This window comes from Hyperolius riggenbachi, chromosome 4 (genome assembly GCF_040937935.1).
Source record: "Hyperolius riggenbachi isolate aHypRig1 chromosome 4, aHypRig1.pri, whole genome shotgun sequence".
In the NCBI taxonomy this organism is placed as follows: Eukaryota; Metazoa; Chordata; class Amphibia; order Anura; family Hyperoliidae; genus Hyperolius; species Hyperolius riggenbachi.
The window spans coordinates 70,625,265-70,650,902 of record NC_090649.1 but is presented as its reverse complement, the minus strand read 5'-3'; the positions used below and the strand labels follow the sequence as shown (position 1 = coordinate 70,650,902).

General features: G+C 49.8%; 1 long non-coding RNA gene across 2 annotated transcripts; it reads left to right on the top strand.

The window, feature by feature from the left end:
- The first annotated feature begins 2,757 nt into the window (after positions 1-2,757).
- Positions 2,758-24,664, top strand: LOC137570381 (uncharacterized). 2 transcript variants are annotated; one of them, XR_011031012.1, is made up of 3 exons: positions 2,758-2,916; positions 15,317-15,388; positions 24,527-24,664. It is a non-coding gene; the product is annotated as an uncharacterized lncRNA (long non-coding RNA). The 2 variants fall into 2 exon arrangements; XR_011031011.1 differs by lacking the exon at positions 24,527-24,664 and having other exon boundaries at positions 15,317-15,547.
- The last annotated feature ends 974 nt before the right edge of the window (positions 24,665-25,638 follow it).

Below are 25,638 nucleotides of genomic sequence, written 5' to 3'. Positions count from 1 at the left end.
GGATATAGCAATGCTTTTTGCCGCCATGCAGTCATAAGTGTAATACAGATGAGAGGTTCCATAAACAGGGACCGGCAACGCTAACCCAGCAGCAGCAGCACACGTGATGGAACAGGAGCAGGCGCAGGAGGAGAAGGCCATGCTTTTTGAGACACAACAACCCAGGCCTTGCATGAGGACAAAAAGCGTGCGGGTATAGCAGCAATGCTTTTTGCCGCCATGCAGTCATAAATGTAATACAGATGAGAGGTTCAATAAACAGGGACCGGAAACGCTAAACCATCCCAGATGTTCATTGGTCATGTTACTTGGTTGGGGTCCTGGAGTGTTGCGTAGTCGTTTCCAATCCAGGATTGATTCATTTTAATTTGAGTCAGGCGGTCTGCATTTTCTGTGGAGAGGCGGATACGCCGATCTGTGACGATGCCTCCGGCAGCACTGAAACAGCGTTCCGACATAACGCTGGCTGCCGGGCAAGCCAGCACCTCTATTGCGTACATTGCCAGTTCGTGCCAGGTGTCTAGCTTCGATACCAAATAGTTGAAGGGTGCAGATGGATTGTTAGACACAGCTACGCCATCTGACATGTAGTCCTTAAACACAGTGGCGTCTCTATAATAGGGCGCAGGAGGGCGGGGCGCACAGGGTGACGACCGTGACGTCGAGGAGAGGGTGTCAAAAAGGCCAGCCCATATCCACCATATACCTGGCTGGACCTTCTGGTGTAGAACGCACGGAAGTCTGCGCTGCTATTGCACCCTCTGCTCCGCCTCTTGCATCATTGACTAAACTGCCTGGCACCGCCTTCGCACGTCATGTGACATCGGGTCCGATGCATCATTGGCAACTTGTTCAAATTCCGGCTTGCGGCTTCCTCCTTTGTTACATGCCGGGAGGAGCCGCTGTGTGCCATAGCAGTGGAGTTGGTGCGCAGTGGACGACCGCGGCCCGACCTAGGATGGAGCAATGAAGGAGGGAGGAGAGTTCAGAAGCGGCAGCACGGAGCATGGTACTTAGTCATACTGCGCCACTTTGCTAACTATGCTAGCGAGCCCTGCCCTACCCGGCGGCCGGTGTGGTGAAATTTTTTGCAACTTTATCAGATTTTGCAACCGGTTGCATTTATTTATAGGTATAGCTATCAGAAAGTGCAACCTAACCATTGACTTTAACCTATCTGTATCAGAAAATGCAACCCAACCAAACCCTATTCTCACACAGAACCCTCCCCTCTTGCTCAACTAATAACCACCCCCTGGAGGGAACAATCCCCCCTCTTGCTCAACTAATAACCCCCCCTGGAGGGAACAATCCCCCCTCTTGCTCAACTAATAACCCCCCCCCCCCCCCCTGGAGGGAACAATCCCCCCTCTTGCTCAACTAATAACCCCCCCCTGGAGGGAACATTCCCCCCTCTTGCTCAACTAATAACCCCCCCCCTGGAGGGAACAATCCCCCCCTCTTGCTCAACTACTAACCCCCCCCCCCCCCCGAGGGAACAATCCCCCTTCTAGCTCAATTAGATCTGTGGTTGCAAAAAATTACAGGCGTGTTAGCAGAGAGGAGCCACGCCTACACAGTCATACACTGTCCTCTATGGCAAGATGCAAAATATGATGGGTAGCAAAAATTTTCACTACACCGGCCACGTGTGGTGGGCACACAATAGACTCTGCAGCTTGCGTGATGGTGACCAGCCGCGCCGCAGCCAAGTACCACGCTTCAGCTATTTCCCTCCTCCTCACTATTAAAATGGGCATATTGGGCGGGCGAGTGTGGCGAGAGGCAAAACACTTGTGTGGCAGTCCAGGCGCGTAACTAACGGCCCTGCAAGGCATGGGGCCCGGAGGGGGAAAAACCTGACAGGGGGCCTGTGGCTCTGAGGCTCACCGCCCGCCCGTATGTCTTAACGAGCGGGCGCACGCACAGGAAAAACAAGTAATGGTTTCTGGAGTAGTGTTGTCCGGATCATGAACGATTCGGATCTTTGATCCGAATCTATTTTATGAGTCGATCATCCGAATCATCAAAATGAACGATTCGGATCGCAAAAGGGGCGGGGCCAGGAGCGACACGCCCCCTCTCAGCGGGCAGCGGGGTCCTGGAAGCAGGGATCGCTCTGTTGGAGGGGAGGCAGCCTTGCAGGGAGACAGGTAGATGAGAGAGAGAGGGGACATGGGTGCCACTGCCAGATATGTGTAGAGCACACATACTGGCTGCAATGTGCTGCCCATTACAGGCTGTCTGTTCCGTAGTTGTGCACAGTGATCACATTGGAAGCTTTTGGCTCAGCATAGCTCAGCTCAGTAACTTTGCAGACAGTGTGATTGAAAGGCAATATAACCCTCCTGCACTCCGCACTAAACAGCTGCACTTATCTTCTGGGAATGCTTTCTTTCACTGTGCGACCTTTTCTTTCAAAGTGTACAGATGAACATATAGGTGAAATATATGTAAAGCATATGATTGCAGCATGTGGGTATTGTGTGCAAACATTTCTGCTCTCTGCTCATCCCTCCTCCCTTCTCTGTCCACTCCCTGCCCTCTGTCCATCTTCTTCCCTTCTCTGTGTGTCCACCCCCCTCCCCTTCTCCTGTCCACAGACCTGTCCTGCTGTTCATTTCACCCCCGAATGCTTCCGGTAGTAAAATGATCCGAGATTCGGATCAAAGATCCGGATCTCTTCAATGATCCGATTCGAATCATCCGGATCATTGAAAAGATCCGAACTTCCCATCTCTATTCTGGAGCAGGCTGTTCCTGCAGAGGGCACTAGGACCTGGAGGCATGCTTCTTTTTCACCTCCTGCTTGGACGCTTTCTCGCACCCTCTCCCCGCCCCCTCACCCACGCTGGACGGACACAAGGCAACATGATCCAGGCCAGGAAGAAGAATGTGTCGCTCTGCCGCTGCTATGTGAGACACACAGCCTGAGATCTGTAGTGTGTCTGTAATGCTGTGATTGTGTGTGATGCCTGTGATTGTGTGTGTAATGCCTGTAATATACTGTGTGTAATGCCTGTGATTGTGTGTGTAATGCCTGTAATATACTGTGTGTAATGCCTGTGATATAGTGTGTGTGTGATGCCTGTGATATTGTGTGTGTGTGTGATGCCTGTGATATTGTGTGTGTGTGTGTGAGTGAGATGTGTAATGCCTGTGGTGTGTGTGTGTGTGTGTGTAATGCCTGTGATATAGTGTGTGTGTGTTGCCTGTGATATTGTGTGTGTGTGTGATGCCTGTGATATTGTGTGTGTGTGTGTGAGTGAGATGTGTAATGCCTGTGGTGTGTGTGTGTGTGTGTGTGATGCCTGTGATATTGTGTGTGTGTGTTGCCTGTGATATTGTGTGTGTGTGTGAGTGAGATGTGTAATGCCTGTGGTGTGTGTGTGTGTGTGTGTGTAATGCCTGTGGTGTGTGTGTGTGTGTGTGTGTGTGTGTGTGATGCCTGTGATATTGTGTGTGTGAGTGAGATGTGTAATGCGTGTGTGTGTGTGTGTGTGTGTGTGAGATGTGTAATGCCTGTGATGTGTGGTGTCTGTGATGTGTGTGGCAGGGGCTGCAGAGACGGTGGGGGACTTTACTCTGTGTATTTTTTTTAAAAATATATATTTATCCTGCCCGATTTATTTGTGTGGGGGGGGGGGGTGTTGGTTGGAGCGGGGGGGGGGGGCATCCAAAGTTTCGCAGGGGGGCCCAGTGGTCTCTAGTTACGCCCCTGTGTGGCACGCTGGCACTGTCTGTCAGGAAAGCCTGCCCTGGCTGGAATTAGTCACAGAGAGAGACTAGACACAACTGGAGAGGCAACTATTACAGCACTGCACTTTTCTACTTAGAGCAGAGGGCAGTGAGTGACAGGCTGTAAAATGTGTCTCCTGCTCTAAAGCTGCCTATATCCGATCCTATCTTCCTTCAGTGCAGTCCTCACCCTCATCCCCCCTACAGCCACAATTATCACCATATGTATGCTTGTGCATAACTGTCTCACAGCAATCCACTCTCTCTAACTTTCCCCAGGATCCTATGTCTCCTCACACTCTCCTTAGCACAAGCACTTTACTCTGAAAAGCACTGTGTTCCCTCACTCTGAAAAGCTCTGTGTTCCTTCCCTTGGATCATCCAGCACACTGGCTAGGATCTCAGGAAGTTGATTATGAGAAGTACTGCATGTCTCTCTGCCTCTCTTCTCTCTCCCTGTCTCTTCTCTCTGTCCCCTGTCATCCAGCCTCTTTTCTCTTTCCCTTGTCTTTCTGCCTCTCTTCCCTCTCCCTGACTCTCTTTTCTCTCCCCTGCCTCTCTTCTCTCTACCCTGTCTTTCTGCCTCACTCCTCTCCCTTCTATCCACTAACTGGTAAGGGGGGCTGCTAATATTTGGGCACCAGGCTGTGGATGGAGCAGGTAATACTTGGGAACGCTTGGCTACTTAAGCTTGGGTAGGGGGGAGGCTAATACTGGGGCACACCTGGTTACCTGTACTAGGATACCATACCTGAACTGGGGCAAACTTAAGTTTAGGGACATACATGGCTGGGGAAAGAAAATAGTTGCCCCTTACCTATACGGGGTGCAACTATACCTGGCATTACCCACTGTGGCGTGCTTAGCACACCACAATCACGCCTTTCCTTTTTTTTGGGGGGGGGGGGGGCACGAGGGGGTGTCTTTTAATACCCAGCACCGGGTGTCAAAAACCCTAGGTACGCCACTGCTTAAACATCTTCTCCAGGCGATCGGTGTTGGAGGTGGATCTGCACGCTTGCTGTTCTGTGGGCTGCTGCTGCATGGGTGTCAGAAAATTTTCCCACTCCAAGGACACTGCCGATACCATTCCCTTTTGGGCACTAGCTGCGGCTTGTGTTGTTTGCTGCCCTCCTGGTCGTCCTGGGTTTGCGGAAGTCAGTCTGTCGGCGTACAACTGGCTAGAGGAGGGGGAGGATGTCAATCTCCTCTCTAAAGTCTCCACAAGGGCCTGCTGGTATTCTTCCATTTTGACCTGTCTGACTCTTTCTTCAAGCAGTTTTGGAACATTGTGTTTGTACCGTGGATCCAGAAGGGTATAAACCCAGTAATTGGTGTTGTCCAGAATGCGCACAATGCGTGGGTCGCGTTCAATGCAGTCTAGCATGAATTGAGCCATGTGTGCCAGAGTCCTACCAGAATCCTCATCATCCTCTTGTGAGCGTTGTGATAGTTGTTGTGATGCATCATAGTCGTCACCTTCTTCCTGGTCTGCTTCTGCTGACCATTCGTGCTGAATTGTGGAAGTCCAACGTGCACCGCTCTGGCCCTCGTCAGTGGTGGCAGGAAATTCCTGCTCCAACTCCAGCTGTTCCTCCTCCTCTTCTTCGTCATAGCTGCTGGGGCCAGCGTTTCCTGAGGCGGATGGCCTGATGTTGGTACCATCACGCTGATCGTTTTCTCCTTCAGATTCCCCCAGTTGCATCATGACAGCTGTTTCCTTGATTTTCAACATTGACCTCTTCAGTAAACACAGCAGTGGTATGGTAATGCTGACTGAAGAGTTGTCACTGCTCACAAGCAACGTGGATTGCTCAAAATTTTGGAGGACTTAGCAGAGGTCCAACATGTTGGCCCAATCGGATCCACAGAAGCTTGGCAGCTGGCCGGATGTGCCTCGGTACTGCGCCGTCATGTACTGGACCACTGCACTCTTCTGCTCGCAAAAGCGGGCTAGCATGTGCAGCGTAGAATTCCAGCGCGTAGGGACATCACACAGCAAGCGATGGTGGGGGAGATTGAAGCGCTCCTGCATCTTGGCGAGTGCCCCCGAAGCAGTACTTGAATTTCTACAATGTTTGGCCACTCGTCGCACCTTCAACAGAAGATCGGCCACGCCTGGGTATGTCTTCAGGAACCGCTGAACTACTAGGTTCATCACGTGCGCCAGGCAAGGGATGTGTGTCAGCTTAGCCAACCTTAAAGCGCGAATGAGATTACTCCCATTATCACACACAACCATGCCCGGTTTCAGGTCCAGCGGTGCCAGCCACAAATCCGTCTGTTCCTTTATTCCCCTCCAAATTTCCTCTCCTGTGTGCTGCTTATCCCCAAGGCAGATCAGCTTCAGCAACGCTTGCTGACGCATGCCAACAGCTGTGCTGCACTGCTTCCACAATCCTACTGCTGCTGGGTTAGCGTTTCCGGATGAGGTACAGCTTTGAGATGCGTTGGAGGAGAAGGAGTCAGAGAGGTAGGTGCTGCTGTTGTTATCCAGTGGGAGGGACGGCGGTGCAGCTGTTTGCGGCGTGGGCAACACCCGCGCCGTAGCAGGTGAGGAATCGCTGCCAGGCTCCACAAGGTTCACCCAGTGCGCGGTAAGGGAGATGTATCGACCCTGGCCGAACGCACTCGTCCAGGTGTCAGTGGTGAGGTGAACCTTGCAGGCAACGGCATTCTTCAAGCTTCGGGTTATTTTGCTGACCACGTGCTCATGCAACTCAGGCACTGCAGAGCGCGCAAAGTGGTAGCGGCTGGGAACCACGTAACGTGGGATGGCCACTGACATCATGCCCTTGAAGCTGTTTGTCTCCACCACTCGATATGGCAGCATTTCGCAGGCCAGAAGCTTGGCTATGCTGGCTGTTACTGCCACGGCCCGGGGGTCATTTGCTGGCAATTTCCTCTTGCGCTCAAACATCTCCGAGACAGACAACTGAACCGTAGGGCTGCACACTGAAGGGCTGTTGGTTGTTGTGTTTGATGAAGACTGGGAGACCTCAAGAGCACTACTCCGGAAAGTGACAGTGTCAGCGTCGTCTGATGTTTGTGAATGTTGTGAACCACGCAATGGCTGGGCTACTGCTGCTGCTGAGGCGGGTCTGGTGAACCCAAGGGAGGCAGTGTTGCTGGTACCCTGTCCTGTCGAGTTTGCCCACAGAGTGGGATGTTTGGATAGCATGTGGCGGCTCATGCTGGTGGTGGAGAGGTTGTTAATACTTTTCCCCCTGCTCAGGCGGGTCTTGCACACCTTGCAAATCGCCATGGTAACATCCTCAGTGCAGTCTTCAAAGAAAGCCCAGACTTTGGAGCACCTGCCTTGCTGGCGATTTCTGTTTGCGCCTCTTTTGCCTCTCACTTGAACTTCCACGCTTGTGGTGCCTGAAATTGCGCGCCGCCTACCTTGTGGCACAAGGCGAACTCGTGCAGCAGTGGGTTCTTCAACAGACTCATCTGTGCTGCTGCTACGACGGCGATGTTCTCGTTCACAAACAAAATCTGGGTCTATGTCCACATTGTCCATACCCTCCTCTTCCATCTCCTCAAACTCGTCATATGTCATTGTGGGGGGCCACCGCCGTGGAGTAGAGCTCCCCAGAACAACCTCTGCGCAGCTCACTCCAACGTCGTCTTCCAGAGCTTCTCGGCCGACCTCCTGCAATTGCAACCCCTCCTGCCCAACTTGCTCTGGGATTTGGGTTTCAAAGTCCTCGGACTCGCCTTGTTGTATTTCAGTGCCCGGTGCATTTCCCACAGTTAATGGTTGTGAATCCGGGCACAACATTTCTGGCTGTTCCTCCATTGACCTTTCAAAGGTGGAAGTTTGTTGGCCTGGGAATAGCTCTTGCGAATACCCCATTGTGTCCTGAGGTAATTCATCGGACTGGTTATCTGGCAGTTGTGTGCGTGGTGTCGCTGCCGGTTGTGTCAGCTTTGTGCCCACTGGCTCCTTGTAACTGGCTGAGGACTCGGACCTCGTGCGTGATGTGCTGGTGCTGCTTAACCCACTGCTGGACGCTTGAGAGGTCATCCAAGTAATTATCTGGTCCTGTTCTTTTGGATCTGTGAGGGTTGTTGTCCTGGACAACATGGGCGGTATTGAGTGGGTTTTCTTGGGTGCTCCCCTGTGGCCTGTACGTGAACCGTCAGGGGAAACACCTCTTCCCTTGCCCCTCCCTCTTTCACCGGATTTCTTCCTCGTTTCACTTATCCTTAAAGTACACGCTGACTGGCAGCAGTACAGTGGCAGTACAGAAATGCTATACAGTGGTGGGTGAGCGGTGTACCACTATTGCCAGCAGCGACACAGAGCACAATGCTATACAGTGGCGGGTGAGCGGTGTACTACTGTTCCCAGCAGACACAGAGTGGCAGTAAACACAATGCTATATAGTGTGGCTGAGCCGTGTACACACAGTGGCAGTAAACAATGCTATATAGTCTGGCTGAGCCGTGTACACAGAGTGGCAGTACACACAATGCTATATAGTCTGGCTGAGCGGTGTACACACAGTGGCAGTACACACAATGCTATATAGTCTGGCTGAGCGGTGTACACAGAGTGGCAGTACACACAATGCTATATAGTCTGGCTAAGCGGTGTACACAGAGTGGCAGTACACACAATGCTATATAGTCTGGCTGAGCGGTGTACACAGAGTGGCAGTACACACAATGCTATATAGTCTGGCTGAGCGGTGTACACACAGTGGCAGTACACACAATGCTATATAGTCTGGCTGAGCGGTGTACACAGAGTGGCAGTAAACAATGCTATATAGTCTGGCTGAGCGGTGTACACAGAGTGGCAGTACACACAATGCTATATAGTCTAGCTGAGCGGTGTACACACAGTGGCAGTACACACAATGCTATATAGTCTGGCTGAGCGGTGTACACAGAGTGGCAGTACACACAATGCTATATAGTCTGGCTGAGCGGTGTACACAGAGTGGCAGTAAACAATGCTATATAGTCTGGCTGAGCGGTGTACACAGAGTGGCAGTACACACAATGCTATATAGTCTGGCTGAGCGGTGTACACACAATGGCAGTACACACAATGCTATATAGTCTGGCTGAGCGGTGTACACACAGAGTGGCAGTACACACAATGCTATATAGTCTGGCTGAGCGGTGTACACAGAGTGGCAGTAAAAAATGCTATATAGTCTGGCTGAGCGGTGTACACAGAGTGGCAGTACACACAATGCTATATAGTCTGGCTGAGCGGTGTACACACAGTGGCAGTACACACAATGCTATATAGTCTGGCTGAGCGGTGTACACAGAGTGGCAGTACACACAATGCTATATAGTCTGGCTGAGCGGTGTACACAGAGTGGCAGTAAACAATGCTATATAGTCTGGCTGAGCGGTGTACACAATGCTATATAGTCTGGCTGAGCGGTGTATACAGAGTGGCAGTAAACAATGCTATATATAGCGTGGCTGAGCGAGGTACACAGTGGCAGTACACACAATGCTATATAGTGTGGCTGAGCGAGCGGTGTACTACTGTTCCCAGCAGCGACACACAATGACTGGGGGGACCCTGGCTAGCGTGGCTGGAGCGCGAACTACCCTGCCTGCCTACCCAAAGCTAAACCCACAGACAAATGGCGGAGATATGACGTGGTTCGGGTATTTATTTACCCGAACCACGTGACCGTTCGGCCAATCAGAGCGCGTTCGGGCCGAACCACGTGACCCGTTTGGCCAATCAGAGCGCGTTCGGGGTCCGAACCACGTGACCCGTTCGGCCAATCACAGCGCTAGCCGAACGTTCGGCCATGCGCTCTTAGTTCGGCCATTTGGCCGAGCACCATCAGGTGTTCGGCCGAACTCGAACATCACCCGAACAGGGTGATGTTCTGCAGAACCCGAACAGTGGCGAACACTGTTCGCCCAACACTAGGCTCTACCACCAGTGAGCATCTTGGGTGATTGCTATTATTAATAGATTGTGACTGATATTATGATCATTGAGGTGGGATATTCTTGTACGTTTACAGTGGCAATGATATAAGGCATGATGGTATGGCAATTTCTCTTTTAATTGTTTTTAGAACACTTTTCTAGTGGAATACATTGTTCAATAAATATTTCCATATTTTTGCACAATTATTTGTGTAGTGCTGTTTTTAGGGGGTGACACTTCTCTGCTCACATTATGGTATTTACGTTAAACCGGTAAATAGCATTTTACAATACATTTATCGGTGGAACGGTGCGCCATTTTTTAACCTGCGCCATTTTTAACTGTACGCTCCCTGGCATCCCTTTAGATGTGCTGCAGGCACTTGAGGGAGCTCTTCTGTGTATATAGATGTGCACATCTAAAGGGATACAGAAAAGCTTTTTAAATGTCTCCTTCTCCTTCTGAAGTCCAGCCTTCCAGAGTATCAGATCAAATAAGGGGAGAAGCAGGGCAGTCTAGCTCTCCCTATTGGCTGTCTGCTACATCTGTTAATGTCACCGCATGGATATTGTGAGTTACTGGCTTGTCAGTCACTGGCTTGTCAGAGATGGAGATAAATACTGGTAGTCCCTGGTTTACAGACGCCCGACTTAGGAATGACCCGCCGATACGAACGCCCGCCGACCAGCCGCGATGACGTCATGCCACCGGGGACTACCTCTTCTGCGCTGTTTTTAATGCAGAGTAAGCGCAGCGGAAGGTAGATAGAGGACATCTCACCTGATCCTTGGCGGTAGAAGGTCCCATCGTGCTGCCCGGAAGCTGCGCGGCCCGTTCTCTTGCTCCGTCCACTGTCCTCCCGGTGGCTTCTCATGCGTCGCATAATGACGCAATCAGGAAAAGCCCCCTAGTGGCGGCGCCTCCTGATGCGTCATTATGCGACGCATGAGAAGCCGCCGGGGGGACAGTGGATGGAGCGAGAGATCGGGCCGCGCAGCTTCCGGGCAGCACGATGGGACCTTCTACCGCCAAGGATCAGGTGAGATGTCCTCTATCTACCTTCCGTTGTGCTTACTCTGCATTAAAATGGCGCAGAAGAGGTAGTCCCCGGTTACTCTGCATTAAAAACGGGGGCAAAGGTGGCTGTCCCGACTTAAGGACAGATTCAGGTTAAGAACGAGCCAACAGTCCTTATCTCATTCGTTAACCGAGGACTACCTGTACCAAACACTTTTACTTGATTTAACGAATGCTTTAATCTTTGTGAATTTCAATTTCTTGAGGAATTCACCACACAAGTTGGTAATTTACCTCACTAGTCTGTAATTTTCAGTGCGATAATAGGTTTAGTGAATTGGCATTTGGCAAGGTGATCGGTAAAATCGTCTGCATGCGGTAATGCTTAGTGAATTGAGGCCATTGTGTACAACATTGAGACCTCTCAGAGCTCACGTTTAACCATGTGAGCCGGCACGAAAACAAGTTATGTCACTGCAGGCAGCAGCAATCACACGGATGACTCAAGCACATGAGGTATGCTGTATGGGACAAATGGCTTTAGGATGGCCAATCATGAATCAGAAGGAGAACTGTCAGCAGTTACCCAGCATTCTATGCATTACAGTTATGCTGCTTCTGTGAGAATCATCACCGGGGTTCTCATTCTGGAATGTTGCCTTAATAGTTGGCTTTAAAAGAAAGCACATAATGATAGACAATTAGCCTGTCACCCTCATCATCCTATGAGATTTATGGCAGAAAGAAGTACTGTGCTGTATACCTCAAATAAGTCTGGAGGATATTAAACACAGGTGTAACTTGTTGCTATCCATATAAGGCTTCTGCTGCCATCTAGTGGTTACTTGTGAAACTTTCACCCATGTAGGACAATACAATAGGTCTTGCACAGCATTATTGCATATGTAATTGGTTTTGAGTAGACTGGAAACTCTGAGATGAGTAGAAGCCAGCGCAATAATAATTGAGCATACTCCTCGAAGCATCATATATGCACATGGGTTAAAGGAGAGTGGCGTGTGTGTGCGTGCGTATATGGGTGGCAGGGCGACCGCCCTGGGGGCAGACTGCCTAGTAGAAGAAGGGGGTGCAGGCAGAAGGACATAACTGCTAAGATGCTGGTGACGTGTGGTGCAGCCAAATGGAAGAAGAAGATTACCAGCACGATCACCTTCCTTGATTCCTTCTAGGCTGCCTACGTCAGACATCAACTCATCAAGTCACCAGTGTGTGATGACACCTGATGTCATGTAGCGGTACTGCAGGCTGTCAGTGCACGGTGCCCATGGAGAAGTAGGCTTTCCCGGGCTCTCTTCGCCTGTGTGATTTCCTGGTCCCTGCTTCCTCCTGGATGAGCGGCTGGTCACTAGTAAGTAGGCAGACCTACTTGTGACCTGTGGCTGTGTGCCTGTCTCTAAAGAGTAAGGGTTCCAAGGGGGTAGGGGGGAAGGGGGCACCATTTTTACACCGTCGCCCTAGTTTCAATTTAGCCTAGAAACTGCTGTGTGTGTGCGTGTGTGTTAGGCAGAGCAGAGGGGGAATTGTTAGGCCCACCAGGAGAGGGGAGGTTAGTGCTAGTAGGCAAAGGAGAGGTTAAAGTTAGGCACATGACAGGTGAGGTTAGTGTTAGACACAGGAAGGGAGGGGTAGTGTTAGACACAGGAGAGGGGAGGTTAGTGTTAGGCAGAGGAGAGGGGAGGTTAGTGATAGGCACACGAGTAGGGAGGTTAGTGTTAGGCGCAGGAAAGGGGAGGTTTGTATTAGTTAGAGGAGAGGGGGGAGGTTAGTGTTAGGCACAGGAGAGGGGAGGACAGTATTAGGCACTAGAGGGGGGAGGTCAGTGTTAGGAACATGAGAGGGGAGGTCAGTGTTAGGCACAGGAGAGGGGAGGTCAGTGTTAGGCACAGGAGAGGGGAGGTTAGTGTTAAGCACTAGAAGGGGGAGGTCAGTGTTAGGAACATGAGAGGGGAGGTCAGTGTTAGGCACAGGAGAGGGGAGGTCAGTGTTAGGCACAGGAGAGGGGAGGTTAGTGTTAAGCACTAGAAGGGGGAGGTCAGTGTTAGGAACATGAGAGGGGAGGTCAGTGTTAGGCACAGGAAAGGGGAGGTCAGTGTTAGGCACAGGAGAGGGGAGGTCAGTGTTAGGAACAGGAGAGGGGAGGTTAGTGTTAAGCACTAGAAGGGGGAGGTCAGTGTTAGGCACAGGAGAGGGGAGGTTAGTGTTAAGCACTAGAAGGGGGAGGTCAGTGTTAGGAACATGAGAGGAGAGGTCAGTGTTAGGCACTAGAAGGGAGAGGTCAGTGTTAGGCACAGGAGAGGCACATTGGCACCCAATATAAGGGAGATATGACCACTGGAGAATTGTTACACTTGATGCTCAAATGAAATCTTCATGTGAATCTTTCCATGAAAATAAATGTGCTTGTGCTCAGTTCCACAATAGTGCACATGCTTTGCCAGTTATCTCAGTGCCTTGCTGTGCCAAGAGTCAGTTTATTGCGAAAAATCAACAGCAATAAATGGTTCTTTTTTTAAAAACTATTACATTAAAATTGACAGGTATATATTTAAAAAAGTAATAAAAGAATACATGTTCGCGCTTCAATAAACAATGCTATTGTTAAAATAAAAATGATGAATAAGTGAGGCCATTACAAACCATAAATCTTTAGAAAGAGACAGTTTAATCGCTCTATAACATCATAATACCTGCTTCAATAAATGTTCTTCTCTTCATTACAATAATTAGAGGCTGCAGCGTTTTGTAAAGGACATACGTAACATAACATACATGGTTAGAATGCAGCATCACTGCTACTTCCTGGTGATCACAGCAGCCATTGCCTGGGTCATATCATAGACATCAGCCGACTTCAGAGAGGACAGCTGTGTCACACGGCTGTCCCCAGTACTGCCCAGCCTTAGATCGCAGCGCTGTACAGTGTTATTAGATGGCGGAGTGGAGCTCCGTCATCCAAGTGGAGATGCGCGCGCATCGGCGTGTGCGATCTCCTGCAAAACCCCTCCACAGGACTTGATGGCAATTGGCATTAGGCGGTCCTGGGGCTGCCGCTGCGATCACTCCCATCGGCGTGTTGCGGTTGTTGTGTAGTTCAAAAGAAAAAGGAAATGTTAATTGGAGGGAAATGCAGTTGCAATCAGCCTAGGAATACCTGCCCGCAGTGCTTGCATGATATAAAAGTGCTGCCGCGATTCCTAGGGGGTTCCAGCCCTTAAAGGGGAACTGAAGATAGAGGTATAAGGAGGCTGCCATATTTATTTCCTTTTAAGCAATACCAGTTGCCTGGCAGCCCTGCTGGTCTATTTCTCTGCAGTAGTATCTGAATAACACCAGAAACAAGCATGCAGCTAGTCTTGTCAGATCTGACTTTAAAGTCTGAAACACCTGATCTGCTGCATGCTTGTTCAGGGGCTATGGCTAATAGTATTAGAGGCAGAGGATCAGCAGGGCTGCCAGGCAACTGGTATTGCTTAAAAGGAAATAAATATGGCAGCCTCCATATACCTCTATCTTCAGTTCCCCTTTAAGTCACATTCACAGTGGTCATTGTGTTGCGTTCCCGATAACTGCAGGCACGCAACTGATTGGGACAACAGCACCGCACGTTATCTATGCGTTGCATTGGGTAATGTATGCAGTGCATTACAATGCTGCAACCCATTAAACTGCAATCATACCACACCGTGAATGACGCATAAGCGGTGCATTGCAGTGCGGTAAGCTTTGTTACAATGCGGCCGTTACACCGCAATGCACCACTGTGAAAGGGGACCTTACAATTGCTCCTGCCCTAATTACTAAAGTAACAAGTTGTATGATTCTGGACAGTCACATGGCGCTCAGGGCTGTTTTGGGGGGCAGGAGGGGTCGCAGCATGAGGGGAGAGCATTGCACATCAGCGGGGAGAGAGGAAAGTTCCCCCCCCCCCCCCCCTCACCTTGGGCTCTCCTCTCACCGTTCCCCCTCTAGCATCTACCATTGGAAGTAGCGTGAAGCACTTAGAGATCGGAACCTCTGGCGGTGGATGGAGGTATGTGTCCTTCCTGCCGCCGCCGCTGCCAGTGATAGATGCTAGAGGGGGAGCACTGAGAGGAGAGCCCATAGTGAGGGAGGGGGGGGGGACTGCCCCCCCCCCCCCCCCCGCTGATGTCCAACGCTCTCCCATCATGCTGTGACCGCTCCTGCCCCCCAAAAGGGCCCTAAACGGGCACCCTCAGGCGAGGGGGGGGGGCATCCAATTCTTGCAGGGGGGCCTGGTCACTTCTAGTTACGTCCCTGCCCTCACTGATAAGGAATTACAGCCATAGAACACTCTCCTGGCAGAAAATGGTGTCTAAGAGCAGAAAAGAGATAAAAAAGGGTCAATAGTTCATAAATTTTAGCTCTGACATAATTCAACACTGCGCAGAGACAATGAAACAGTTAAAGTGAGCAGTAAGTAGATTATTAAAAAAACAACAACCTGTGGGATATCTAAGAAAAAAAGTCATATTTAGGAGAAGGAGGATAGATAAAATTGTTTATCTCATCAGTTTATTTTCCCTTTGCGTTTCCTTTAAGCATCACATTTTAGGTGTTATCAGGTATAAATGAATTCTATTTCTTTCTTTCCTTTTTCAGCCAGGTTTATATGAGGACACCTCTGCTGGTTCCCATACTCCCTCCCCCTCCAGGACAGACACACTGATGAAGGTTTGTCTGAGATGAGTACGTGACTCAGTCCTGCAGCAACAGGGATTCTCAGAAACACACAAGTGATCTGATCCTCAGTGATGTAATACCTCAGCAGACGGGAACTGCAGTCTCTTTTGTGACTGGGCCAGAGAAAATAAAGAGATGCTCATATTGTAACTGAATGAATTGCAAATGTAATTAACTTGATGGAGCAAAACAGGTTAAAGTGTATCAAAGACAGGGCAGTTTCTAGGCTAAAGTGCACCCAGGGCGAGGGTGTAAAAACTGCGCCCCCCTCATTCCGTGGAGCCAGGTATAGGTGCCTGCAGTATAGGTTAGACAGGTCTAGTTGCACCCAGTATAGGCTAGATAGGTATGAGCTGGCCCCAGTATATGTTAGATAGGGAGGTGCCCTCAATATAGGTTAGATAGGTAGGTGCCCCCAGTATAGGTTAGCTAGGTAGGTGCCGTAGTACATGTTAGATAGATAGGTGCCCTCAATATAGGTTAGCTAGGTGGGTACCTCCAGTATAGGTAGCCAGTATAGTTTCCACCAGTATAGGTTAGATAGGTAGGTGCTGTCAGTATAGGTTAGATAGGTAGGTACCCCTCAGTATACATTAGATAGGTAGGTGCCCACAGTATAAGTTACATAGGTAGATGCCCCCAGTATAGGCTAGATAGGTATGAGCCCCCAGTATATGTTAGATAGGGAGTTTCCCTCAGTATAGGTTAGATAGGTAGGTGCCCGCAGTATAGGTTAGATAGGTAGGCCCCCAGTATAGATTAGATAGGTAGGTGCCCCCCAGAATAGGTTAGCTAGGTAGGTGCCCCCAGTATAGGTTAGATAGGTAGCTGCCCCCCAGTATAGGTTAGATAGGGAGGTGCCCTCAGTATAGGTTAGATAGGTAGCTGCCCCCAGTATAGGTTAGATAGGTAGGCCCCCCAGTATAGGTTAAATAGGTAGGCCCCCCCAGTATAGGTTAGATAGGTAGGTGCCCCAGAGAATAGGTTAGCTAGGTAGGTGCCCGCAGTATATGTTAGATAGGTAGGTGCTCCCCCCATAGGTGATGGAGGGGGGAGCCACGGCCTCACTGGGACTCAGCATGTATCAGCAGCTATGCAGAGGAGACCAGCGGCAAGTGAGCAGTGATTGGAATGGCAGGGAGGTAAGTTGCTCCATACGAGAGGCTTCCCTGTGATTACTCTGCAGCGCAGGGGGGAGCACGGAGGGCGGGGAGAGGAAGGGGGGGAAAAGTCAGGCTGCTGTTAAGTTCAGGGCTCCGTGATGGAGGGGGGTGCCGTGGCATCACTGGGACTCAGCCGCGGCACCCCCCTCCATCACGGCGCCCTCCCCTTCTCACAGTGCTCAGGGCGGACTGATCCGAGGCATGGAAAAATTAATACGAGATAAATAATCACCTAAGAAGAGGGGAGCCTCTGGTCCTTCTGGCCCCCACCGTTGCTGCGCACGGACCCCTGGAACATATGACAAGAGCTTAGTAGGCAGCAGGGGCGTAGCTAGGATCCTAAGAGATCCGGGGCACTTTTGGGCACTCCAGCCAGAAAATGGGTGTGTCAAAACTCCAGAATGTGGTGGTGGGTGGAGCCACATTTACATGAACTTATCAGCAATCTAAGCAGGCCTGTCCAGCAAAATATTGCATCAATATTGGATGAAGCCCCCCTCTCCATCACTTAAACATAACTAGGCACAGTTACCCGGCTTCTGTGCTGGCTGGTCTGGCTTTCTGATGGGCAGGCTGGCCTGCCACCAGGTTATCTGGCAGTTCCACCATAGCATTCCCTGACCTTCTAATGGACCCTCTCCGATGCTCCCATGGGCCCCCCACTGAGGCCCCGCAACTCCCAGAATGCCTCCATAGAAGAACCAAAGCTCCCTGAATGCCCCCATAAAGGCACCACAGCACCCAACAACCCCCACAAAGGCACCACAGCATCCTGCATACCCCCTATTAATGCATAACAGTACCCAGCATGCCCACATAGAGGCACCCAGCATACCCCGATTGATGCACCACAGCTCCCAGCATGCCTGTTAATGAGGCACCACAGCTTACTCTGCCGGGGGGACATCCGGGGCACCCCAGAATAGATCCGGGGCACGTGCCATTGATCTTTGGGCTAACAACTCCCCAGGTAGGTATGCTACATGGCTGCGCTAATGTTCCTCTTCGTATCTAAACCTGAAAAATACATTTGGGCGAAGTTGGGCTTGAAGAACACAGATGAGCAGATCTCTCACTAATGGCGTGGCTCTGTAAAGGGGTGTAACTACATGTGAGCAGCCAGCGTCTAGTTAAAAATGGCGCCGGCCAAAAAATGGCGCCCCCTTCTGCCCGATATATGTTTAAAACGATATTTATCGTTTTAAAGGTTAAAATAGTGCAGAACGAAATTTATCGTTTTAAAACTGTTTTTTTTTTTTTTTTTTTTGGTCCTGCCTGAACGATATTTATCGTTTTAACCCCTGCTTTGCTGCCGTTTGGAAAATATCTGCCCGCCGGCTTTAATGTTTAATAGCAAAGCCCCCTTAAAAGCTAAAAACACCAAATTTGCAGGGAATGTTAAGAAGAATATTGTGAACAAGAGGAAAAAAAAATCTTTCAAAAAGACCTTATAGTTTTTGAGAAAATCGATTTTGAATATTCTTCTTCTGACCGTGGGAAAATTAAACGCCCGCCGACTTTAGCGGTTAATAGCAAAGCCCCTTTAAATGTCAGAAACACCAAATGTGTAGGGAATGTTAAGAAAAATAGTGGGAACACGAAGAAAAAAAAATTGTTCAAAAAGACCTTATAGTTTTTGAGAAAATCGATCTTAAATCTTCAAAGGAAATGTAACTATTTAAATCGCGTACTGACATTCCCGTGGAAACTTTTCCCGCCGACTTTAGCAGTTAATAGCAAAGTCCCCTTAAATCCTAGCAACACCAAATTTGCAGGATATGTTAAAAAGATACTGGGAAACAATATTTTAAAAAAAAATTGAAAAATTTTATTTATTTTTTTTTTAAATTAAAATTTTTGGGTTATGTTCAGAGTGTGGGAAAAGTTTTGAAAAAAATGACGTGGGGTCCCCCCTCCCGAGCCTCTGTAACCCCTTGTCTCCCATGCAGGCTGGGATAGCCAGAATGCGGAGCCCCGGCCGACTGGGGCTTCGCACCCTGAGCTATACCAGCCCGCATGGTCCATGGTATGGGGGGGCTTCGGGGGGGGAGGGGCGGCCAAGCCTTCCCCTCCCCCCCGGAGCCCTTGTCCAATCCATGGACAAGGGGCTCTTCCCCACCTCCGGTGCCCCAGGAGGAGGTGGGGGCGACGACTCCCTGGGGGGGGGGGGGTTCATGGTGGCATCTGGGAGTCCCCTTTAAGAAGGGGACCCACAGATGCCCACCCCCCTCCCAGGAGAAATGAGTATAGGGCTACTTTGTACCCCTTCCCCATTTCAACAAAGGGTTAAATGAAATAAAAACACAACCACGAGAAAAGTATTTTAATAATCTTAATTAACCACAAATACTTACCTGTACCTTTAAAAAAATGTTCCCACGCCAATATATCCTCGGAAATGATCCAACGAATAACAATATCCTCTTATCTTGCGATCTTCAAATAGCTTGATTGCAGATCTCCCACGCCAATTAAAATACTATACCCTACAATGCGTCCTGCGTAGGGACGCATAGCACGGCTCCCGCTGTCCTCCCCGCCTCCTCACCTGTCACCCTCACCTAGCCTGGCACCTGGTGCACCCATGGGTGCCACCCTAGGTGAGGGTGACAGGTGCAGGCAGGTGGGGAGAGACAGCGGAGCTGGCAGCTATACGTCCGCACAGGACGCATCCTAAGGTATAGTAACCGGCTCATAAATGAGCCGGTTCTTTTTGTATTGAATCAAATGAATCGATTCATTTGATTCAATACAAAAAGAACCGGCTCATTTATGAGCCGGTTACTATACCTTAGGATGCGTCCTGTGCGGACGTATAGCTGCCAGCTCCGCTGTCTCTCCCCACCTGCCTGCACCTGTCACCCTCACCTAGGGTGGCACCCATGGGTGCACCAGGTGCCAGGCTAGGTGAGGGTGACAGGTGAGGAGGCGGGGAGGACAGCGGGAGCCGTGCTATGCGTCCCTACGCAGGACGCATTGTAGGGTATAGTATTTTAATTGGCGTGGGAGATCTGCAATCAAGCTATTTGAAGATCGCAAGATAAGAGGATATTGTTATTCGTTGGATCATTTCCGAGGATATATTGGCGTGGGAACATTTTTTTAAAGGTACAGGTAAGTATTTGTGGTTAATTAAGATTATTAAAATACTTTTCTCGTGGTTGTGTTTTTATTTCATTTAACCCTTTGTTGAAATGGGGAAGGGGTACAAAGTAGCCCTATACTCATTTCTCCTGGGAGGGGGGTGGGCATCTGTGGGTCCCCTTCTTAAAGGGGACTCCCAGATGCCACCATGAACCCCCCCCCCAGGGAGTCGTCGCCCCCACCTCCTCCTGGGGCACCGGAGGTGGGGAAGAGCCCCTTGTCCATGGATTGGACAAGGGCTCCGGGGGGGAGGGGGAGGCTTGGCCGCCCCTCCCCCCCAGAGCCCCCCCATACCATGGACCATGCGGGCTGGTATAGCTCAGGGTGCGAAGCCCCAGTCGGCCGGGGCTCCGCATTCTGGCTATCCCAGCCTGCATGGGAGACAAGGGGTTACAGAGGCTCGGGAGGGGGGGACCCCACGTCGTTTTTTTTTTAAATTTATTTCCCACACTCAGAAGATTAAAAAAAAAATTTGATAGCAAATTTTAAAAAAAAATGACGTGGGGTCCCCCCTCCCGAGCCTCTGTAACCCCTTGTCTCCCATGCAGGCTGGGATAGCCAGAATGCGGAGCCCCGGCCGACTGGGGCTTCGCACCCTGAGCTATACCAGCCCGCATGGTCCATGGTATGGGACGGCTCCGGGGGGGAGGGGCGGCCAAGCCTCCCCCTACCCCCCGGAGCCCCTTGTCCAATCCATGGACAAGGGGCTCTTCCCCGCCTCCCTTGCCCCAGGTGGAGGCGGGGGCGACGACTCCCTGGGAGGGGGGGTTCATGGTGGCATCTGGGAGTCCCCTTTAAGAAGGGGACCCCCAGATGCCCACCCCCCTCCCAGGAGAAATGAGTATAGGGGTGCAGGAGTACCCCTTACCCATTTCCACAAAGGGTTAAATGAAATAAAAACGCAACAACGAAAAAAGTCCTTTAATGTTCTAAATTAACCACAAATACTTACCTGTACCTTTAAGAAAAAAATCCCACGCCAATCAGGTCCCACGACAGTATCCTCTATCTTGCGATCTTCTGATACATGTTGATTGAAGATCTCCGCCGCCCCGACGCCACACACGCCGCCTCCGCCGCACTGCTCTCAGCTATACTAAGTATAGCTGAGAGTTGCGTCTATGCGTCTATATAGACGCATTAGCGCTAGCTGCCGCTGCCCTCCCTGCCTCCACCCACCTGTCACCCTCACCCATGCTGACACCCAATGCACCCATGGGTGCCAGCATGGGTGAGGGTGACAGGTGAGGTGGGGAGAGGCGGGGAGGGCAGCAGCAGCTAGCGCTAATGCGTCTATATAGACGCATAGACGCAACTCTCAGCTATACTTAGTATAGCTGAGAACAAAAAGCATCTTTAAATTTTGGCTCCAAGGCTCCCCATTGGTTCCTTATCGACCAATGGGGATCCTCCTGATCCCCATTGGTCTGTTAAGGAACCAATGGGGACCATTGGAGCTAAAATTTAAAGATGCTTTTTGCTCTTAGCTATACTAAGTATAGCTAAGAGCAGTGAGTGCGGCGGAGGCGGCGTGTGTGGCGTCGGGGCGGCGGAGATCTTCAATCAACATGTAACTGAAGGTCGCAAGATGGAGGATACTGTCGTGGGACCTAATTGACGTGGGATTTTTTTCTTAAAGGTACAGGTAAGTATTTCTGGTGAATTTAGAACATTAAAGGACTTTTCTCGTTGTTGTGTTTTTATTTCATTTAACCCTTTATGGAAATGGGTAAGGGGTACTCCTGCACCCCTATACTCATTTCTCCTGGGAGGGGGGCAGGCATCTGGGTTCCCCTTCTTAAAGGGGACTCCCAGATGCCACCATGAACCCCCCCCCCAGGGAGTCGTCGCCCCCACCTCCTCCTGGGGCACCGGAGGTGGGGAAGAGCCCCTTGTCCATGGATTGGACAAGGGCTCCGGGGGGGAGGGGAAGGCTTGGCCGCCCCTCCCCCCCGAAGCCCCCCCATACCATGGACCATGCGGGCTGGTATAGCTCAGGGTGCGAAGCCCCAGTCGGCCGGGGCTCCGCATTCTGGCTATCCCAGCCTGCATGGGAGACAAGGGGTTACAGAGGCTCGGGAGGGGGGACCCCACGTCATTTTTTTTCAAAACTTTTCCCACACTCTGAACATAACCCAAAAATTTTAATTTAAAAAAAAAAAAAAAAAAAAATTTCAATTTTTTTTTTAAAATATTGTTTCCCAGTATCTTTTTAACATATCCTGCAAATTTGGTGTTGCTAGGATTTAAGGGGACTTTGCTATTAACTGCTAAAGTCGGCGGGAAAAGTTTCCACGGGAATGTCAGTACGCGATTTAAATAGTTACATTTCCTTTGAAGATTTAAGATCGATTTTCTCAAAAACTATAAGGTCTTTTTGAACAATTTTTTTTTCTTCGTGTTCCCACTATTTTTCTTAACATTCCCTACACATTTGGTGTTTCTGACATTTAAAGGGGCTTTGCTATTAACCGCTAAAGTCGGCGGGCGTTTAATTTTCCCACGGTCAGAAGAAGAATATTCAAAATCGATTTTCTCAAAAACTATAAGGTCTTTTTGAAAGATTTTTTTTTCCTCTTGTTCACAATATTCTTCTTAACATTCCCTGCAAATTCGGTGTTTTTAGCTTTTAAGGGGGCTTTGCTATTAAACATTAAAGCCGGCGGGCAGATATTTTCCAAACGGCAGCAAAGCAGGGGTTAAAACGATAAATATCGTTTGGGAGCAATACAAATATAAATATAAACGATAAATATCGTTTTTAAAGCCGGCGCCATTTTTTAGCTGTCAAAAACGAAAAATAACTAGTGATAATGGTTCTCTATGGGGCGCCGTTTTTTAACTACGATAAATGGCGCCATTTTTAACGGACCCCGAGCAGCCATTGCGACCACAAGGGGGTCCGAGCTGTAAGCGGGCACCAACTACTACTACTACTTCACTTTCTCCGATAAAGGAGACTATGGACTTGATTCATGAAGCTGCGCTGCTATAGTAGCTCGAGTTCCATTACCAGCAGCGCAACCTAAATCTAGGGCTGCACGCGACACTCGCTCTTGCATCATAGAGTGCCTTCCTTAGTTACGTGTGTTTCTTATATAGCAACGCGCGCTCCTATATATGCCTGCCACTGCTGTGAAGTATCGCGACCCAATACTTCAATAGCCCGGCAACTACTATGTTAAAGGGATACTGTAGGGGGGTCAGGGGAAAATGAGTTGAACTTACCCGGGGCTTCTAACGGTCCCCCGCAGACATCCTGTGTTGGCGCAGCCACTCATCGATGCTCTGGCCCCGCCTCCAGTTCACTTCTGGAATTTCAGACTTTAAAGTCTGAAAACCACTGCGCCTGCGTTGCCGTGTCCTCGATCCCACTGATGTCATCAAGAGCGCACAGCGCAGGCCCAGTATGGTCTGTGTCTGCGCTGTACACTCCTGGTGACATCAGCGGGAGCGAGGACACGGGCGTGCAGGCGCAGTGGTTTTCTGACTTTAAAGTCAGAAATTCCAGAAGTGAACTGGAGGCGGGACCGGAGCATCGGTGAATGGCTGCGCCAACACAGGATGTCTGCGGGGGACCATTAGAAGCCCCGGGTAAGTTCAACTCATTTTCCCCTAACCCCCCTACAGTATCCCTTTAATTAACATAGTTACTATGTTAATATGACAGTAACTATGTTAATTAACATAGTAGCGTCCGTGCAAGTGAAGTATCACAGTCGCGATACTTCACAGCAGTGAGCGGCATTTAAAGATACTCTGTAACAAAATTTTCAGCCTTATTTCTTCTATCCTATGAGTTCCTATACCTGTTCTAATGTGCTCTGGCTTACTTCAACCTTTTCTAGTTGCGCTGTCTATGTAATATATCTAATCTTCTTTTCTTTGTCAAGCTTTGTCGAACCAGGGAGGAATGTGCTGAATCTGCTTTGATAGGGAGAAGTTATGCATGCCCCCTCCACGCCCCCCTCTGCTCTCCTGTGTGCTGTGTGTATGAGTCACAGGCAAGGTCTCTGCTCACAGCCAGCAAGTCTGCCTCACAGAGCTGTGACCTTGTGAACAGCTGTGAGTGCAGAAAGATCAGTTCAAAGCCCAGACAAGCAGCTAAGGCAACAAGTGGAGTAACATTCCAGCAGTCATGTCAAGCTTGAGAGGAGCCACTGCAAACAGGCACCTGCTCTGATGATGTATTTCCTGTTTGGCGCCCATCTTCATTGTTTAGTGATTTTATCACCAAGAAAGCAGCGGGGTGCAGCGAAAATGTTACAGAGGGGACTAGAAGAAGACAAAAAACAGGTTAGTATGTTCGAGCTCACTCCAACCTGAATTATCGCAAATTCTTTCTGTTTTAGGAAAGCAAACTTTTGTTTTTCTTAACATCTTAGTAAGGGGGCTTTTAGGACCATTGTAGTCCCTTACACACCCCAATGAGTTCTGGGTCACCATGAGCTTGCTGGTTAGTCTGTTTATTTATGTAAAATTTTCACAGTAGAGATTCTACTAGATTGCTATGTAAGCAACACACGTAGCTAAGGAAGGCATGCTACACTGCAAGAGCGAGTCAAACCCACACAGTCAGGGGGAGAATATACAAACTCCATGCAGATAGTGCCCTGGGTGGGATTTTAATATGGGACCCAGCGCTGCAAGCAAGTGAGCCAGTTGCTAACCACTACTGTGCTGCCCTTTTTTGGTGAGCTTTGAGCTTTTCCGTTCTTGTTTAGATTGTCAAGAGATGTCACTCCATTATACAAACACAGGTGAAGCCATGTATGAGCAATTATCATTTACAAAATATTTCTCTTTTTTTTTTTCCTTTTAGTACTTGCACTGCTGATCAAACGAATCCAACACTAGATGGACAACTCTTGCTTTGTAGCGTGGTGATTTGTCCAGCAGGTGGAGACACATGTCACTAAAATGAGCTGCAGTGAAGGAACAAGATGTTTTTGTCATTTGGCAGAAGGAAGTAATTGTAAAAGTAAAATAAAACAGTTTACATTCCGTCTGTCAACGCTAATTTAAGACTGTCATGCGACATAACGAATTAAGGAGGTCGCGGGTATCTGTGCCACTTTTCCACAGCTTTGATGTTTGCTGTGCTGAGATAAATAGAATATTCTGTGCAGCAACCTGCAGCAGCCAATCAAAAATCAGCTTTCAGTCATTTGGGGGATAGCAAAAACCAATAGCTGTAATGTCTTGTGCACCATAATGGCACTGATCAACTGCCTTTTAAAAATTAAGTACCAGTGGCAGACGAGCCAAAAGTGGGCCCAGGGGCGGATATAGGCCCATGCAGGCTGTGCAGCCGCACAGGGGCCCTATGTCCATGCTGCTGCACCACCGTCAGGGCCAGATTACCCTCTAGGTCTGTGATGGCTAACCTTGGCACTCCAGCTGTGATAAAACTACAAATCCCATCATGCCTCTGTCTCCCCGAGTTATGCTTAGAGCTGTCAGAGTATTGCAATGCCTCATGGGACTTGTAGTTTCACCACAGCTGGAGTGCCAAGGTTAGCCATCACTGCTCTAGGTCATGTCAAACTCTGGCCCGCGGGCCAAATCTGGCCCTCAAAGCCATTAAATTTGGCCCTCAAGTGGTTTCCCCACTTTGCATTATGTTTGGCTAACAGGGAAGCAATATTGGAGGTGAAGCCCTAGAACACCAGGGAAGCCATATGGGGAGGTAGGGGGAAGCACTAAATTCTAGGGAACTGTAAAGGGGAGGGTGAGGGCCACTAGACACCAGGGAACTGTATAGGGGAGGGTGGGGGCCACTAGACACCAGGGAACTGTATAGGGGAGGGTGGGGGCCTCTAGTCACCAGGGAACTGTATAGGGGAGGGTGGGGAGCTCTAGACTCCAGGGAACTGTATGGGGGAGGGCGGGGTCCTCTAGACACTAAGAAATTGTATAGGGGAGGTTGGGGGC